At 54.4% G+C, this 19,465-nt stretch overlaps 1 long non-coding RNA gene across 1 annotated transcript; it reads right to left on the minus strand.

The window, feature by feature from the left end:
• Nucleotides 1-10,027: 10,027 nt before the first annotated feature.
• Nucleotides 10,028-11,676, minus strand: LOC122232001. The gene is made up of 2 exons (XR_006209316.1): nucleotides 10,869-11,676; nucleotides 10,028-10,756 (listed from the first exon to the last, which is right to left on the minus strand). It is a non-coding gene; the product is annotated as an uncharacterized LOC122232001 (long non-coding RNA).
• Between the last annotated feature and the right edge of the window lie 7,789 nt (nucleotides 11,677-19,465).

Here is a 19,465-nt window from a genome sequence, read left to right on the forward strand (position 1 = left end):
GGCTGGCCTTGGAGCGATGGGGAGGGCGTGTGGGGGATGGCTGGTGTGGCCAACAAGCGAGTAGGTTTGTAGCTGGGCCAGGGACATCCTGTCTGGAGGGCCCGGGAGGCCCCCGTCCCCGTCTAGCAGGAGTGCAGATTGGGAGGACCGGAGCCTTTTCTGGGAGAGTTCGGTGGCAATGGAGAGGGGAGTAGGGGAAAGGGGGAGGTTTCAGTCCCTCTTTGTTTTTATCCCCCCAGGCCTGGAAGGGCTTTCCCAAGAGTGCTGAGCTCCTCAGCTCCGGCCTGATTAGAGCCTGGAGCCCCAAGGAGGAAGAGGCAGGGTCTTTTGGGTGCTGTGGCCACAAGGCAAGTCCAGACTCCAGGCTTTCCAGCACCAAAGCCCGAGGGCGGCAAGGAAGCCCTGTCAGGAGCATGTTGGGGGGCCACTGGGCTGTCTACACCTGGTTTTTCTGTAGTCACAGCTTGTGAGGGTTGCTGGGCGAGGGTCAGTCTGCAAAGTGCCCAGGGCCCCAGGGAGATTGGGGTAGGAGGATCCTCCCTTTGGGCTGAAGGAGACTGTCTCTGACCCAGGGGACCAACAGTCCTGTTTCCGAGGGCCTGCCCTTGCTGGAAGGCCATGGAAAGCAAAGGCTTCCAAAGAGTGAACACCTTGGTGGGGGATATGGGATGTGGGGAGACGACCCTCCCTTATCCGGGGCCATCGAGGGGACAACTTTGTGGCCTTAATCATAAGGAGGGACAACCCCAAGAGGCCACATCTTTGGATGCTGCTCTATGGTGGACACAGCTCCCATCAAGGAGCCGGAGGGTTTCAATGCAGCTACCCTGCCTGTGACCTTGGGTAAGTGATTTACCCTCTGTTAAGAAGAATGTTGGAATAGCTTTCTCGCTAGGTTGTCGGGAGGCTCAAAGTAGATTATAAATAATGATAGCTAATATTTGTTTTATTGATTACTGGCCAGCCCCAGTCACATCAAACAGCTGCTGCTTAAGAAAAATGGTGTTTTGGGGGCACCTGGGTGGCTCAGTCTGTTGGGCATCTGGCTTCAGCTCCGGTCACGATCTCGTGGTTTGTGAGTTTGAGCCCCACGTTGGGCTCGGTGCTGACAGCTCAGAGCCTAGAGCCTGTCTCGGATTCTGTGTCTCCCTATCTCTCTGCCCCTCCCCTGCTTGCAATGCGCTCTCCCAAAAAGAAAGAAACATTAAAAAAAATTAAAAAAAAAAAAAAGAAACATGGTGTTTTGATGCCTGCGGGCTGGGCTCTGAACCAGGTGAGACCCTGGGGCCACCTGAGGATCTGCAGGAGTCAGCAGGAGTTGGGGAGGTCCAGACATCCCATGGGTCCTGTAGACCCGGGGGAGGCAGGAGAGCAGGTGGCTGACAGGACACACGGCTCGGGGTTAGGGGTATCAGTGAGGCAAGTGCCAGGGTTCAAAGGACAGCGAGGTCCTTTCTCAGACCTTGGGCACATGGCTAACTCTTTCTAAGCCTTGGTTTCCTCATCTGTAAAGTGGGCATAATGGTTAGTATTTATGTTACAGCATCGATGAGATACCATCTACCACGTAACATAGTAACATATTTTGAAAATCAACTGATGTTTTTTTCCCCATTGTGTTTCCTTCCTTCCCCACCCTTCTCCCATTCAAGCAGCCAGGCTCATGGCCCCCGGGAGAGGATGTGACAGAAGGAGGCAAAGGGAATAGAAGGAGTCTCTTCCGGACTTTTGTGTGCAAAAGCCTTGGCTGTAGGGGAAACTACAAAGGGAACAAATGCAGGAGAAAAACATCCTGAGTGAGTAAGAACAACCCCACCCCCACCAACTAGAAAGCTTCGGTGATGGGGAGGAAGAGGAGGATGGCCGGCTGAGCGTCGAGGAGGAAGAGGCCGCCGTGAACACGCCTGGGTCTTGGGGAAGGGCCACAGCTCCACCTGAGGTCTGGGACCTGGGAACAGATCCCTGGGGGAGAACCCAGGAAGGCGTCAAGGCCCAGAGAAAGCAAAGTGCTGCTGTCGTGAAAATGTCACGGTCTCAAACAGCCCCATTGGGAGTTCTCCTGCCCCATCAGGCCATGGAAGCCGCAGGTAGGTCTTCGGTGCAACTGGGCCCAAAAGTGGAGAGACCTCCACCCCCCTTCCAGATGGGAGGGACCATGTGGCTGGGATCACAGGGCACCTCTGTGGTGACCAAGTGGGCTCATGACGTCAGGGTCTCACTTGATGCCGTGTCTCTAAGGGCAACCCCCCACCCACCCACAGGAACGGGGCCATCTTCCTGGGGAAGATGGCGTGACACTTGCCATTATTTGAGACGTGGCCACCGCTGGCACGGTGATCCAAAATGAAAATAAGGCCGAGTCGCAGAAAGCAAGGAAAGTCCTGTGTCTTACACACTTGACTTGTGGACTGTGTGAGATGGGTGCCCGCCACTCGTGCACGCACGGGGTTAGCACAGTGCCTGGTGCAGGGCCGGGTCTGGCTGCCACGCTCAGTGTGCATGCGTCACGTATGTGTAGCCAGAGCGTTAGACCCGGAGGCAGACAGGACGCTGCGCTGCTGGGAGATCATAGTCACCGTCCCCACGGAGGGCGCTCAGGAGGACAGCTGCGACTCTGGGCACCCCCTCCCCCACATGAGCCTTTCCCCCACTTTTCCCAAGCTCTCCCCACCCCACCATTTGTATCTCCCACGGCGATTCTGGCTGGGGTGACCCTACACTTCCTCGGAGCACAATTCGAAAACCCCTGCTCTCTTGCAATCCTTTTTCCTTTTTTTTTTAATATTTATTTTTGAGAGACAGAGACAGAGTGTGAGCAGGGGAGGGGCAGAGAGAGGGGGAGACACAGAATCGGAAGCAGGCTCCAGGCTCCGAGCCGTCAGCACAGAGCCCGACGCGGGGCTCGAACTCACGAACCGTGAGATCGTGACCTGAGCGGAAGTCGGACGCTTAGCTACTGAGCCACCCAGGCGCCCCTCCAATCCTTTCATTATAGGGTTGAATCAGAAGCCGAAGGGTCAATGTTGGCCTTTGTCCCATGGCTAGAAGGTGGCAGAGAGCCGTGCCCCTTCCTGTGCTCCTTTGAGAGGAACCGGCAGTCGTGTCTCCAGGCAAAGGGCAGTTGAAACCCGTTTATGAAGCACAGTGACCCGCTCCTATTACGTTCCTGCTGTCCACTCATGAGCTCATTGTAGCTTGTTTTTACAGGACCTCACTCTCCTCCCTCCCTCCAGTCTCCTACCCGGCTTCCCCACTGGGCAAACCGCAGCACGGGCAGAGGGCAGGAGGGCCGGCTGAGGGTAGTTCGTGCCTGAGAGTCCCCTGGGCAGAGAGCAATGTGGAGACAGGAGGAGAGTGGCCCTGGAGAGGCAGACAGAAGGCACTGGCCGGGACATGATTTAGTTGCCATTAATTCCTCTGTTCAATGCATATTTTTTGAGCATCTATGAAGTTCTAGCTAATGTTCAAATATAGCAGACAAAGTTCTTGCCTTCATGGCCATTAACATTCAGTGAGTTATGGTATTAGTTGTGACCTCAGAGCTATTGGGCCCAAAGTTGGAATGGCCATTTAGCTTAGAATATCTGCCCACCATGACCTCCCTCGGCCCCCAGTGCGCCTTCTCGTCACTAGTCAAGTGGGCCAAGTCAAAGGTCACCGTACCCGTATCCCTTTCCTGACCCTGACCACGATGCACTCCACACTGCTCTGGACCATGATGGCCCCTGCTCTGCACTCTGAAGCTTTACTTGAGCGCAGTGACACAAGGAAGACTGAAGCCCTCCATAAAAATCTGCCTTTGTCTCCTTTTCCTGCTTCTGTTCTTGCTAGGACCTGCCCCCTGCCTTACACATGCCTCCTAGTACAAACGATATATGTCTTCCTTGTAAAGATCAAGGAATTAGCGATTTCTTTGGAATCTTCTAGCACAATAGTTAACATCTAAGGAATGACCAGGCGAGGCCATCCTCGCCTGGGGTCTTGGCCCCAAGACCCTGTGGCTCCAAAGAATAAGTGACTTACAGAGGACACTTGGACCCTTGTCCTTGTTCCAGCTGGCTCCTGGACGCCTGAAAGGACACACACACCGGACCACAGCCCTCAATAGAAACGCTGGACCCCGAAAAAAGAGGAGACGCTCTCCTTTCCTTTCTGAGTCTCCCAGACACTCCATCTGTACCTGCACTCTCTCTATAGCTTCACTAAACTCTGTGCTCCCTCCCTCCCGGCTCGTGTTTGATTTCTATTCTGTGCAAAGCCAAGCACCCCCTTGACTGGTCCTGTAGGACCCCCTCTGCAGGTCCTCGCTCCTGGCCTGCCTACGTCAATACACTGCGCTGTAGTTTCCTAGGTGTGGGCTGTGGCCCCACTAGACAGGGAGCCAAGAGCTCTGTGTTCCCGTGGCTTGGAGGCTGCCTGGCACTGTGGTAAGTGCTCGTAACAGGAGACGCTCGGTAGGCAACTGAGGCGTTGATGGCGAATGGTTTTATGCTCTCACAAAACATCGTGCCTTCCTGTTTTTGGCCATGCCCCTCTTTTGTACTTTTCCCATATTTTGCCGCCCTCACGGACACCAGCCCACAGCAGCCCAGCCCTTCTGTGTTGACGACACATACACAGTTCCGGCCGAGTACGGTCTCCCGCCGTGTACGTCCCAGGGCTCGCCTGCTCGGCCAGCCACGAGCTAGGCTTCCAATCCAGGACTGCGAACTTCGGGGCCACGTCTTCTACGTCTTTGTGTTCCTGATCCACCGCTGCCCAGCCTCACGGTAGGTGAGGCAAGAACACCGTTAACAGTGGTGACAAGCGGGCTCCGAGCGCACATCCTGGGCTTAGAACACGCTAAGCCCCTTGACTTGCATTAGTTCATTTAATTTTCCTGACAACCCCGTGAGGCCATAGGTTGGCACCCCCACTCACTTGGATGTGGCAACGGGTCCAGAGAGGTTTTCAGTGACTCATCACACATTCCCCAGCTGATAAGCAGTGGGACCTGGCCTTGAAGCCAGGTGTCCGGGTCCAAATCCTGCTCTCATAACCACATCATGAGCCATCCCCCGCCTTGGCCATTCTCTTCCCCGCACTTGACCTCTTTCCTCCCCTGCTCAGCATCTAGAACAGACCTGGGCGTGCAGAGAGTGCTTAATTAATGCGTGTAGACGGTCTGTTGGATGAGGTGGCCGGTGACGGATCGAGACTCACAAGACCCTGGCATCTAGTAACACCGCATCTACAGGAAACACTGCAGCCACGCCTCACCTCTGGCCTGTCACACTCCTATAGCCTGACACCCTTTCTGTCCCCACGTGGGGGTGCGGGCTGGGTTTCTAGCCAGCCCCGGACATCACTCCTGACAAGCGTCCTTTGCTCCCAGAGCCGAAACAACATACAGAAAACCCAGGTCCCTCTTTCAAGCCCTCTGAATCAGAGCCACAGGGGCCTATAAAGTTCAGGTTATGAAGTGTCACGGGGTCTGTAACGACTGCTTCTTATTGCCTAAGCACACACCAGAAATCTGCTCATTTCTGGGCAGGGGCTAATGGAAAAAGAGGGAAACTTTCCATGTATTTATTATGTGAAACATCACATACGGGGGATATGCACAGTGATATGTAATTAGACATAAAATGAGCCAGACTTGAGGATTTGCCAAAAATCTGCGGCAGGATAATGAAACTGCTTTACGAGGCTTTGGATGGTATCGTTGCTTTCACGATCCTCCCTTGCAACCCACTGCCTGGCGCCCGGCTGGATGGAGACGAGGCGGTGGAACCCCAGAGCTAGGAGTTCCTTCGAGGGGATGCCTGGCCAGGCCCCATCTTTGATCAGTCCCTGTGTCTTTTCCAAGGCAAAGATACATTCATCTCGAAGCCCCGGCTGCAAAGGAGCAAAATAAAGAGAAGGTGGGGACGGAGGGAGTGAGGCCCACCCCGGGCAGAGGGTGATGGGACCAAGCCCCCTGATTTCTCCAGTCCCAGAGGGGCAGGGGTGGACGGTTGTCTGTCCTGACACTCTGGCTGGGCAGGGGGGAGCACTGAGGCAGCTCCTAGTTTCAGCTCTGTGGCTGTCTTGCTCTGTGACCTTCCCAAACCACTGCACACCCCAGGGCCTCAGTTCCGTCCTCTGCGGAATTGGGAAGGTAATTCGCCCCAGCAGCCTGGGCACAGGGTGCCAGGTGACCGGTGACTGATACGCGGAGAAGATCTCGCTTTCTTGGCTTTCCCATGAAAACCTGCTAGGATATCATTCATCCCCATGGGTTGAATTCAAGTGTTTCATTCAGATCACGCCAGGACGTGCTGGCTCGGTCAGTACAGCATCTGATTCTTGATCCCAGGGTCGTGAGTTCAATCCCCACGTTGGGTGTGGAGCCGGCTTAGAAATCCATATATCGTGCCAGAACAGAGCCTTGTGGTTTATTTTGTTTTGTTTCTTAGTTAATATGGAAGGTCTGCTACATGTGCCCTTGACACTTAGCGGGCACACAAGTTCTTTGCTTTGCAGGTAAGCACCTGACAAATTCCGCCCGTCTTCCTTAAACTCCTGCACACGTGTCCCCAGCATCTCCTTTTCCCTTGCGACTGCCCTGGGTCGGTGTCTCAGTGTCTCTTTCCCAAAGCATTACAACGCCTTCGAAATCTGGTCTGGGCTGATGAATCTTCTCTCTCTGCCTCTGTCCCTCCCCCCATCCCTACCCCGTTCTCTTTCTCTCTTTCTCTGTGCTGATCTGTGTCCCCAGAAACTGACCCCTGCAGTCCTTCACAGGGACTTTCTTGCTTTCTGGTTTCTGCCCACGGAAAGCTCCAGGAGGAGACCCAAGGGTCGCGTTTCTTGCCCCATGCCTGCTCTGGGCTGTGTTTTTGGCAATGACTGCATCCTCAAAGTTCTATGCCTTTGGTTCTCACCGGGTCCACAGGCAGGTTTGTTTTGCCCCTTGCCTCACAGGCTTAATGCTGGTTAAAGCTCCTGGCTGCCCATTCGTGGGGGGGGGCCTTTCTGCCCCTCATTGGCTCCACCCACCCTTCCATGAGAAGTGGGCTCATTCACCCATCCACTGAGCCCCTAAGCTCCACTGTCTTCCACCAGAACCCTGAGTGTGCACATCGCTCCTACTTCCGGGATCTCCCCTCCTTGCGTCTGTTGACCACACACAGTCCCCCAAAGCAGGGTCCTGACCGTGCTCCCATCACAGACACCTTTGCCTCTCCGCCATCTTCGTTCAGTTTAAGAGGGACATTTACAAGCCTCCGCAACTTGGCTGGTGTTCTCTTCTCTGACCTGCATCTTTCCTGTGTTGCCTCTCGTTCCCCGGCAGAGCCAACGGCTCTCCTTAAATGCAGCCCCCACCGTTCCCTCGCCCCAAACCTCTGAGGCTCCAAATCCTACCTGTCCTTCAAGGCTCAGCTACCACGTCACCTCCTCCATAAACCCTCCCTTTTCTTGCAGCTGGAAGCAATGCTCTCCCGTCTGAACTCCCAGGGGATGTCATCTGTTTCTCTCTCGGTCACTTATCACTTCCCCAACTTGTATTAGAATAATTTATGTCCAAGCTCTTTCTTCCCTTCGGGCTGGGTCTCTTTCACCTTGCTGTGACCGTGCGGCGTGGTCACTGAATGTGTGTGCTCTGGAGACAGCCGCCCTGCTTCCAAGCTTGGCTCTGCTGCTTTGTGGCCACGTGAACTTGGCACGTGACGTTCCTTCTTTGAGCCTCACGCTGCTTGTCTGTAAGATGGAGGGGGCGGGAGTGACCATAACACCTGTCTTGCAGGCTTGTGGGAGGATTCCATGAGTTCCTGCATGGAGAACACACTTCGAAGGGGGCTGGCACATACAAGCGGTCCATAAATGTCAGATCTCCTCTCTTCCTCGTCTTACTGTTACTTAGTTGCACTCGGAGAATTAATTCCATGTGCTGTCAGACATCATGTGAGAGTAGGTGGCATGATAGAATAGCGCCTTGAAAACAAGACTTTGTCATCAGAATGGTTTTCCTAGATTGGTCACGTCAAAGCGTGTGACCATTTCCAACGCCAGGATTGTATTCGGAGACAGAGTCCAGCCCTCTCCTTAAAATGATAGGAAAACTGACGCCCAGAGCCACTGGTGACTTGGCCAAGGCCACACAGGGAGTGGCCAGAGCTAAGGCTCGAGTTCAGGTTTTCTTACTGCAACTGTTTTTCTTCTATAGTCCTCAAGTTTCTGAGTAGTTAGACCTCCTAAGCTTCCGAGTCCCAAGAGAAGGTGATCTCTATGCACTTAGCCTGGAGGACAAGAGGCGAGGACCCGTGGGCTTGGGGGGTTCCCTGGGGCTCACTTGGCCATCTTATAATTTGGGGTGGGATTTAAGAGCCTGGAAATCTATGTTTGTCTCTTGGAAATTCACATCCTGTGTCTGGTGGGCAGTTTACCCCTGAGTATGTCACCAAACACTGGGAGAGTCCTTAGCCCTGAGTGAGAGACGCGAACATTTTAGGGAAAGAGTTGACATAGAGTGGGTAGGAAGAGGTGGATGAGAACAGGCTTGGTTTGGTCAGTCTGAAAACTGAAAATAGATCTGATCTGATGACATTTGGGCAACTATTAACCTTGTCACAGAGCCCAAAGCCTTGTCTGGATGGGCGGGGATTAGGCAAGAACATTTCAGAAAGAATGTTCCTGTGCCTCAGCCGCTAGGAATGCTGGGTCATTCCTGCTGGGCTCGAGGGTGGCAGCAGCAGAGGGAGACGAGCCCCAAGGGGCCAGCGGTTGGCTGGGGCCTGCCCTGGAGCCCATCTGACCACCAACACCGAGGCCTCACAAACCAGTCGTGGTGGGTGACATCCTCATTCCCTCAGAGCCTGTCTCCTACCTGTCATGGCGTCCTCTATGGCAGGGTCTGGGAGGGAGACTAGGAGCATGAGACAAAACCAGGCAGAGTGGGCGCTCTAGATGGGCTTAGATCTAGGGGCAGCATTGTGGTAAGTGTTCTCTTAGGGGCAACGTGGGTATTGGAGCCCGGTTGGCTTTCCCACCCAGGAGTGGGGGAGGGGGCGTTTGAGTCACCTGACAGAGGTGGATTCTAGTTCTGATTCTACTATTTAGCACCGTGTGTCCTTGAGAAATGGACACTCTCATTGTCTTCATCTTCGCAAACCAAACAGTGATGCAGGCGAGGGGCTTAGCGCAGTGCCTGTTGAAGTTATTATTAGCGAGGTACAATGCCAGGCACAAAGTAAAGGCTCAAAAAATGGTAACTGAGTGGGTCATGTGTGGAAGTTTCCTGGGCAATCATAAAGGCTTACTCACATAGGCACAAGGACTGTTAGCATCATACCCAGGCAATGGGGCTCTTCACGTAGCATGTGGGGTTTCTGCACCTGGGGGACCTTCTCTTTGCCTGCTTGGCCTCTCAGGTTGAGGCTCACCTTGGTCTAGACAAGCCATGCAACTGACATTTCCCCAGGCCAGGAAAGGGTTCAGCTGGGATATGAGTTTCTAGATAGAAATTAACCTATGAGTCAACATTAGGTCTCTGTCTTGAACATTCAATGGTTAGGACACTAGAGCCCTTTGGGACCCTTCACCCAAGCTCCAGATGTAGGCTGGAGTAGTGGAGGGCTCTTTCACGAGTGGAGGGATTTTGGGGGGAGCAGAAGTATAGGGCATCAAAAGGAGGGTCCCTTTGGTTATGTGGGTTGGTTGTCTCTTGGTGTGCCCCCCCCAAGCCCTGGTTGCCAGGCTGAGCTGGCTGTGAGGGGGGCACCGATGGAGGCTGGCACATCAGTATCTACGGTCTTACCCTCACCCCTTCCCCCAGAATCAATCCTTCAGCTTCTAAACACCAAGGAGCCCACTATCTCTCCATCTCCACGGTGAGGAGGGCATCATGAGGAGGAGCTGAGAGAACTTAATGAAACAAACATGTTAATGAGACCCAAGAACTACCCTTCCCCTCCGTGGCCCATGACTACCATGCTCCCTCTTACAGGCGTGGGGTCACGTACACACGTGCACACACTTGTGGATACAACACGCATGCATACACAGACTTACTTTGAACGGATATTTATTAAACTTCCCCAGGGCCCTGACGAGTTCCCTGACCTGTCCCTTGTCCGGCCCCGCACGGTCTCGGTGTCCCAGGCCTGTGATCCCTGATACTCTGCATCCCTCTGCCACTGGGAGCCCCTGAGGCAGGGATCGTGTCTTCGTGTTTCCAGCTCCTGAGTCACATGTAACATAGAGGAGATTTTCGGTACGTGCGGAATAAGTACATCAAGGAGGAGGAAGATGCACGGGGCAGAGGACAGCATGTGCAAAGACACGGAAGAGGGGAAATGAAGGCATTTGTCTGGACAGCACACACACAAAGGCACAGGACTTAAGGCAGAGACTGAAGACGGCAGCCCACAGCCAGCTCTTCCTGTTAAAGCAGAACTTCCCTTCCAGTGAGGGATGAATACTTATCATCCTTCATACATCCTCCTCAGCACCTGCCTCTTCTCCTGCCCCGGAGAAGACAAGAAGACCAGCGTGGCCACAGGTGTGGTGCGAGCTCAGGATCAGGGCCAATTCCTCCGCTGTCGCCGTCCGCAGCTTATGGCTAATGGCTGGCAAATGCAGGGACACACCAGGACTGGCGAATGCTTTGCGAATCTGGTTCCCGTTAAGGTGCCAGTAAAGAAACCCGGGAGGTCCTCATGGTAACATCAGACCAGATGTGAGCAGATTGACGAACGTCCCCCGAAACAGAACGAGCCCCACGGTCCTGACATGCCTACAGGGTTCGAAGAGACCCACGGCTCCCTTGGTGTTGGGGTGGGGGTGGGGGTGGGGGTCATGTTCCCGAAAGAATGTCAAGTCACAACATCAAAAAGCAAATGCCTCACCACGACGGGAGCCGAAGAGCAGCCCAATTTCCCAACAAGAAGCAGGCCACCGGTCGTATCACAACACGGTGACGAGGCAGACCGTGCTCGCCGATGATCCCTGGACTCTATCAGTGCCAGGCAAGCCCAGGAGGCAGGATCGCCGAGAGGCTGAGGGCGGCCACTTGGATTGTGCTGACCCCTTCACTTCTTAGACTTAGGCGCTCCGGTGAAGATTCAGCGGGGATCCTCAGGCCCTATGCGGCCCCAGAGCAGAGCCTGGCTCAAGTCAGTGTTCAGCAAGCATCAGCCATCATTAGTATTCTTGGTCAAAACCTCCAAGCAGGAGAGAATCACACCCATGTGGGAGGTGAAGAAACCACCGCTCAGACAAGTTCGTTAACACGGCCCAGGAGCGCGCAACGCGGCTAGACCCAGGAGCGAGCCCTGAGCCCTGGCGGGCTGACGCAGAGCCCTCCCTTTTGAGTTCTGTTTTATACCACTTCCTGGATGGGAAATGGGGACTCAGGCCAGATGGACTTGGGAACTTGTTTCCTAGGGCCGCTGATGCCCATCCCCGAGAGTTGGGCAATGCTGGAACAAGAAGTGAGGCAGAAAGGGATGGAAATGCAATAATCAGGCGCTAGAATGTCAGAAGATTCCAGAATGTTGGAAGAGGGACGCCGCCTGCCCCGCACCCCCTTCAGGTGCGCAGGCTGGCTCCGGGTGAGCCGCGTGTGAGGCAGGGGCAGGCCGAGGGCCGGCCAGGCAAGGCGCCCCGCACGATTTCCTGTTATTCAGTCTCGTTCTAGGAGCACCCCATCATCTGGCCAACTCAGGGCGACAGACTCCGGAGAGCTCAGTCAAGCACTTGGGGAGTTTAGTTTTTAAAATAACAAATCGTGAACCCAGTTAAAACTTTTCAGTCAGCCCAGTCAGAAATCCAGTCAGGTGGCTTGAAAATTCGAGAAACCCAGGCCACGCTACGTTCGGTCAAGTTTTGCCGTTAACTTCTGCAAAATCAATCAGAAACTCGGTCAGTTCATCCTGAAGCCCTGGGAGTCTAGACAGAAGTTCAGGCAGCCTTCTCATGTACCGAGGTGGTGAGTTGGAAATTTGGTGAGGTTGGTCCAAAATCCAGCAAGGTCAATCCAAGTCCGGATCAGCCCAAGGTTCCATGTGGTGAGGCTGAAGTCCACGTGGTGTAGTCAGGTATTCAGTTACACGGGTCATAATGTCCGCCCCACCACTTGGCATCACGTAGGCCCGACATCCCGTGTGGGACTGGGTTAGTAACGGGTAAACAGAGAGAGACAGAGATTGGCTGTGTGCAGAGGCAGGGGAGCTAAGCCGGAGACAAAATGGTACTGTCGGAGGGTTTCCGGAATCATCTCCACCAGGAGCCAGGCCGAGGAAATGGCAGAGCTGAGCGGGAGTGCCGTTCCCAGACAAGCCCCCGAGACTGCCTCGAGTAGACCCCAGATGCCACTCCGCTGACCCCCGTGAACCCAGCTTTTCAGAGCTGTCGGGCCTTCTGGCCCCGTATCCGGCCACTGGCTGCCAGCCAGGGTGTCCTCACCTGAAGGACAGCAGCCCCGTGCGCACATGCAGCACGCCTCGTCCCCTCACGGCCTGCCTGTCTGTTCTCCCACGCTCCTTCCCCTCTCTGGCCCGAGCTGAGCAGGCATAGCCAAGAGCTGGCCCCGTGCCCCAGCGCATGGAGGTGTAGCTGGGCTCCAACCCAGCTCTTCAAACAGGTTCCATATGGTCCTCCCGGCCGCCCCTCATTCCCCTTCCCCACCTTGACTGTTTCTGAGATTAAAATCCCTTCCTGGTTGTCAGCGAACAGCCGCAGGGAGGGGCCGCCTCACTGCTTTGGGGGGCTGAGCTGGTGTGGAATACTCATCAGGAGGCTGGCTGGTTTGGGGGGGGGGTGGGGACAGAGTTCCTGGGCTGCTGGGTGACGGGGTGTGGAGGGGGGCAGGTGGCTCGAGCGTGGGAGAGACCTCTATCTGTCCTCTCAGCCCAGCTTCAGCCCCAGAGCAGTTCCCGGATGTCTGGCCTTGGCACCAGACCCCCAAGACTCAAGGTGGAAACGTGCAGGCACCCCAGTAGCTCTGACTCTCTTCTGAACCCAGAATTTCTTCTGTAGCTAAGAGGGCTGTGATGAAAGCAGGTGGGTGGGGTGGGGTGGGTGGCGCCCCCGGAGTGGGGGCCGCAGCTGGTGTTTCTGATATTGAAGTGTTTAATAATTTAACAGCCAGCGCAACAGTCCCAGAAGGTCCTGGCTGAGCCTTCACCATGGGTTGGAAACTATCTCAACTCTGGCTCTGCCTTCTTCCCTGGAAAGGCATCTGTTGACTATGAAATCTGAGGACGTACACACTTGCATGTGGGTGTGGGTGTGTGTGTGTGTGTGTGTGAGAGAGAGAGAGAGAGAGAGAGAGAGAGAGAGAGAGACCTCTCTGGATACGCAGCCTCCCAAGCACCCAGGAAATCCACAAGCACGTGCCCACCTTGGAGCTTTGCCTGCCCTCGCGCCCCTGCCTCAGCCCCACCAAGTCCAGCCCAGAGGCTCGTCCGGGCACAGAGGCACAGCTGATCCACTTCTGAGCCCCTGGCTGAACCACGTCCTGGGGATTCTTAACTCTTATCCTCCACCATCCTGTCACAGACCCATGCCCAGGAGCTGGCCTTCATGTCTGGGGTGCTGAGCACTTGGGAAGTCTCCCCACCAGCCTGTCCCCCCCCCCGGCCACACCCTTGGCCGAACTCTGGGAGCCCGTCCTACCCCCTTGCAAGATCAAAGCAGGCTCCCTGTCTGCTCTCAGTGACGACATCTGGCTGCGGCAGGTGGTGATTTAAAATCTCAGCCCTGGAAGGCCCTCCGATCTCCATCCTGGCTGGCTCACTTTCCACATGGAGACTCAGAGAGGGGAAGGGCCACCGAGCTGGTGTCCGAGCTGGGACCGGAACCCGGGGTCCCACGACTGCTGGAATTTCCCCAGCGGCATCCTTGTGGGCAAAGGGAGAGAGTGGGCGAGTATACTCAGCCAAGCCAGAGCTTTCCCTCTCTTCCAGAGCAAGTATGGTCACAGGGAGGGCAAATACTCCTTGGAGATGGATCTCACACCTTCTGTCGCTTCTTGGAATCCACGGGGTGCAGGGACATCATGCTGTCTTGGGGAGACCTATATTGCAGGGCGATTTGGGGGCACAGTGGGAACATGGCCTGTGAAACACTTTGGACACTGGCACAGGGATAGAAGATCTCAAGTGCTCTGAGGGCCACCTTTCTGTCTTTTTGCTCCCTTCCTCTTGCTCTCTCTTTAGCTGTGCAAACCACTGCTTTGCACAGGGGGAGAATGCAAGCTTATTTTGTTTCTCTTTCCAGGTATTATTAGAAGCCTAGGGCAGAGCAAGGACTAGCTATGGCTCCAGCCGGCCCCAGAGGCCAGAGCCCTCCGAGTGAGTGGGGAGGGGTGGGGCACAGAGGGAACCCAGCTCCCCACCACCTCTGCGCACCAGCCCAGCCCCCTCACACGGCATCCGGAGGTCCCGTCCTGTGGTCCATAGCCACGTGTCCCTGGCACAGTCACATTGGGCAACTTCGACTCCAGCTAGCAATTTTCCCATCTTCCGGCGTCTGGGCCCCCGCTCACCCGTTTCTTCTCCTAAGATGTCTTAGGACATCCCATCCTTCCAGCCCGGCGCAGACTCTGCTGGGTCTTTGGTGCTCTGACCTTGGTGCCATCTCCTCTGCTGGGGCCCGGCCCTCGGAAGTCCAGTGAATGAGATGGGGTGTGCTTGTTTGAGAGGTTAACAGTTCTTTTTCTCTTGGGAGTTCACTCTGTGCTCTGTATTCAACACAGCCTGCGTGATTGCAAAGTGGGATGGGACAGATGTCGAATGGAAACAAAGGAGGCTGCCCGGCTTGGACCCTCAGGCCCCAGATCTCGAGGAAATGAGAGAATTCAGAGGCTTAGTGGAAATGTGGGAGCAAGGTCAGGAGTGAGAGCAGGCCTTGGCCGTTGACGAGGGGGCTTCCCTGGAGAGCTCTGGGAGGCAGCAAGACCCGGGGGGAAGGGCTGGGGGCAAGTCCAGGCTCTGCCTGGCTTCCACACCCAGGTGAGGCCCAGACCTGAGAAGTGGCCCCTGGGCCCCGCACCTTGCAGGCAAGAGGCAGGAATGAGGGTCGTCTTGGTGATGAGCTTCGAGGACGGGTGTCTGAATCTGGAGGGCTCCACTGAGAAATGTCGCAGGGGACTTTGGGGTCAAGTGCTTCGGGGGCACGCTAATTCCCCGCAGCATCTGGCCTTGTAGCAACTCCTGTGACTCCTGCTCTTCCCGGGGGAGACTGCAAGGTTGCCCCAAACTCACTGAGTGAGATTGTGCCCTTCACCCCGATGAATGGAGAACTCAAGCCAGAGATTGAATTGCTCCGGAAAGATGAATCGTTCTGCCTGTGCGGCTGGGCTGCCCGCGGAGCGTGGTTCCTCCTGCACTGACGCTTCTAGACAGGTCCTGGGCAGCATCTTTTCTTATCCTAACAACTAGCTCCATGCACATGCCGTGAGGCCTCCCATTTTACAGACGAGGAAACTGAGCCACTGAGGCACAGGGGCAACTCACCTGAGGTCCCAGGGTTGGTGCCCGGAGGGGTCAGATGCAGAGTTGTGTCTGTCTGACTCCCGGGCCCATGCTCCGCACTGGCCACACTCGCAGCAGGTTCCCTTTCCCTCTCCCGACACTGGGAGAACCCCAGGTGTATTTAAACATCTTAGCCGCAGTGTTGGTGTTTAGCCAGGGGTCTACGTTTGCTTTTGTCAAGAGCCTCTGCTCCAGCCTGTGTTTTCTCCCTAATGTCGGGGTTTGGGTTCTCCGGGAAACCCAACCCCAGGGTCTCCCTCCCCATCCAGCGTTCTGCTTTGCCCCATGACAAGCTCAGGAGAGTCCCCGTATAGCTGTGGCTGAGAAGGAACGCATGGTCCCCGTAGTGACAGTTCCTTACCTTCTACAGCCCAGAACTGATTTCGTTCCCCTCACTGCACCTCTGGGAGGTAGAGGCGGGCCAAGAACTGAGGCTTGGGGCTTGACCTAGTTCCCGCTGAGGACAGGGAGGAAGAGGTGGAACCCAAAGGTATTGCCCCTCTTTCTTTCCCCAAATTGGTCTGTGATTGGAATCAGCATTCCTGGTTGCTTTTTTAAAAAACAATCTATTTACGTAGGGGCGCCTGGGTGGCGCAGTCGGTTAAGCGTCCGACTTCAGCCAGGTCACGATCTCACGGTCCGTGAGTTCGAGCCCCACGTCGGGCTCTGGGCTGATGGCTCGGAGCCTGGAGTCTGTTTCCGATTCTGTGTCTCCCTCTCTCTCTGTCCCTCCCCGTTCATGCTCTGTCTCTCTCTCTGTCCCAAAAATAAAATAAACGTTGAAAAAAAAAATAAAAAAAAAAATAAGTAAGACATTAAAAGAACTTATTTAAGTAGGCTCCACACCCAACATGGGGCTTGAACTCACAACCCTGAGCTCAAGAGTCACTCACTCTACCAACTGAGCCAGCCAGGCACTCCTGATTCTTGGGTTCTCATTCAGATCTTTAAGCCAGTATTTCAGAGAAGAGACAGGAGTTCTCCTGCCTCTTCAGACAAAACTGTCTCACCAGTGATTCGCAAGTTCATTTGCGAAACTTTTCTGCCAAAAATCTTTATGCTGTAGAGAAAACCAACGACACAGATCCTCTGCCCTGATCAAAGGGGCTGGAGGCAACTACCCTGTTACCCTGAGGGGGTTCCACCCTGGGTGCCTCTGGCCTGGGTTAAAAACCATGAACCACACTCTCATTCAAATCCCAGGTTCACCGCTTACCAGCTGTGGCCCTAGGAATGTTAGTTAAGCGCTCTGTGCCTCAGTTTCCCCATCTGTGCCATGGAGACAGGAACGTCACCTGCTTCACAGCATTGCTGTGAGAATTAAATGGGCAAATGTCTATTAAGCATAGAGAATGACACCTGTCACATAAGAAGGGCTAAATAAGTCAATGATAGGGCATCTGGGTGGCTCAGTCGGTTGAGCATCCAACTCTTGGTTTCAGCTCAGGTCATGATCCCAGGATCATGGGTTTGAGCCCCAAGTTGGGCTCCATGGTGAGCACGGAGCCTGCTTAAGATTCTCTCTCTCACCCTGCCCCTCTCCTCCGCTTATGTACTCTATCTAAAATAAGTTTATTTATTTATTTATTTATTTATTTATTTATTTATTTTAATGTTTATGCATTTTTGAGAGACAGAGCACAAGTGGGAGAGGGGCAGAGAGAGGGAGACACAGAATCTGAAGCAGGCTCCAGGCTCTGAGCTGTCAGCACAGAGCCCGACATGGGGCTCGAACCCATGAACTGTGAGATCATGACCTGAGCCGAAGTCAGACGCTCAACTGACTGAGCCACCCAGGCGCCCCTAAAATAAATTTTTTTAAAAAAGCTTCTTTAAAAAAATAAACAGATAAAATCAATAAATAAGTCAAGAGCATTCCTTGGGCTACCCTGTCTTGGCTGATTATGTTTTGCGGACTAGACCATGCAGCAGCACCTGCTTTAAATGGTTTCCTTGGGTGAAGAGATGATTCAAGGGCATCATCCCAATGAGTCAGGAAGAAAAGCAGTCAAAGCAATTTGTAGGTTTAATTGAGCTGTTTGGAGTGTTTTGATCCGCTTGGGTGGATGCTGTCGCTTTGCACAGGGTGACCAGCCACCTCTGTGGTTCTGGGCGGGCCGGGTGTGTGTGCAGACCTACTTCCTGGCCCCCAGCCAGGCTCCCAGGAGAAGTTTCCACAGAGGTGGACAGACATCGGACAGAAGGCTTACCGCCAATGCTTCCTTGATTGTTCCGGTGCCCTCCGAGTTGTCATGGGGTCAGATCCTGGAAACCTTGAGTGGTTTCCCAGATGGGACCTTTGAGCTCTGCTAATTCGTTCCACCCTGTTTTCTGGGGGAGCTTGGCAAAGGGATTATTCACTTCCCTCCCCTCTTCCCCCACAAGGCTCTTTTGAGAGGGGGGCAGCTCTGTCTGCTCTGGGCAGGAAGGGGCATTGGGAGGCGGAAGAGGACAATAATTTCTTTCCTGTCTCTGTTCTTTTCTGCGAGGATCGTCAGACATGTGCGGGACAACTAGGGCCTTGGGGGTTCCAGGAGAGAGGCTGCCAATTGCCACAAGGACCCTGGCACAGGCGGCACTTAGGACAGACCACGTTTACATCCAGGTGAAATTGATTAGGCTGCTTGTCAAAGGGCAGCCTGAGGGGAGGGAAAGGATCCCAGAAAGGAAATGAGAAGTCTGATCATGTTACTTACCTCCCTGGTCAATAGCTTCCCTTGACGATACGGTCCCCGATTCTCCCTGCACGCTTGCCCTGCTTGACCCAGGCCAGCCTCAATTCGGGATGCTCCCTCATGCCCCAAACTCAGCTAAAGTCTGCTCCTTCTGCCTCTGGACCTTTGCACATGCTGTCTACCTGTGCAACTGCTCAAACTAGAGGCCTCAGTCTACACGGCACTCTCCCGGTGGGGGGGGTGGGTCTTCCTCGCAGCTGTGTACTCCTTCCCCACCCCACCTTTCTAGTTTAGGTACGTGCCCTTCCCCTTTATTACCCTCCACCTCTTTAGGATTCTCTTTCAGCGCACTTAGCACTGTTATAACTAGCTGGCTTTAGTGTCCATCTGCCGGGACTCTTAGCTGCCGCTGGCTCACGGCTTCATCCCTCGCTGTGATGCCGTGCCTGGTCTGCAGGGAGCTGCCTTCCTCCAGGTCACATCTGCCGGGGCTGACTCACAGAGAGTGATGGCCGACGCTGGGTTCCAAAGACCTGGCCCTCTTGCCTCAATCTGAGACAACTCTGAAGGGCCACCTCCCCTCTAGAGTGCCCTACAGGATGGCCGAGGCCTCAATTACAACCACATTGCAGGCCGGCCCTTCCCTTCCGAGTCCTGCCTTCTTTGGTTCCTTGTATGGCCTGCGAGCATTCATTCTTTTGCATACTTTCTGCACACAGCTTTCTGAATCAGTCTGTTTCCACCGAACCCCACATGAGATACCCTCCTTACCCACTTCTCTCAGAGATTGCCTCTTTTTTTTTTTTTTCCTTATCAAAACTCCTTTCAGGAAAGGCTCTCATAAGCTCATTCACATGCAGGTACCAATGACTGATGATAGCTCAATGGTTTTCCTTTTCTGGAGTCATTTACTCTTCACGAGAATGCGATGTCAAAGGCTGGATGAAGTTTTGTGTATCCGCAAAGCGGTAATGAGGTCAGATCGGGACAGGGCTTATCAGTGAAACAGGGACCCTACTTACTGCGCCTAGAGTAAGGCAGGGTAATCCTAAGGCCCTGCAAATGTTGGCTGGTGAGGCTGGTCCTTGTTGGAACCACAGAGGTGCAACATCTTGGAGTCTAGAGAGGGAAGCAGCAGAGTATGTGACAAGACGGTCTGGTTAACTGGGTGACTTCTTCCCTTTGGAGCTCAGCGTCTTCAACTCTAAAATGAGGGATCATAGTACCCATTATAAAACTGCGTATACATACGAGCTCAATTATGAAGACAGACACATTTGTCTGTGTACACAA

Source organism: Panthera tigris, chromosome D2 (genome assembly GCF_018350195.1).
Source record: "Panthera tigris isolate Pti1 chromosome D2, P.tigris_Pti1_mat1.1, whole genome shotgun sequence".
NCBI classification, from domain to species: Eukaryota; Metazoa; Chordata; class Mammalia; order Carnivora; family Felidae; genus Panthera; species Panthera tigris.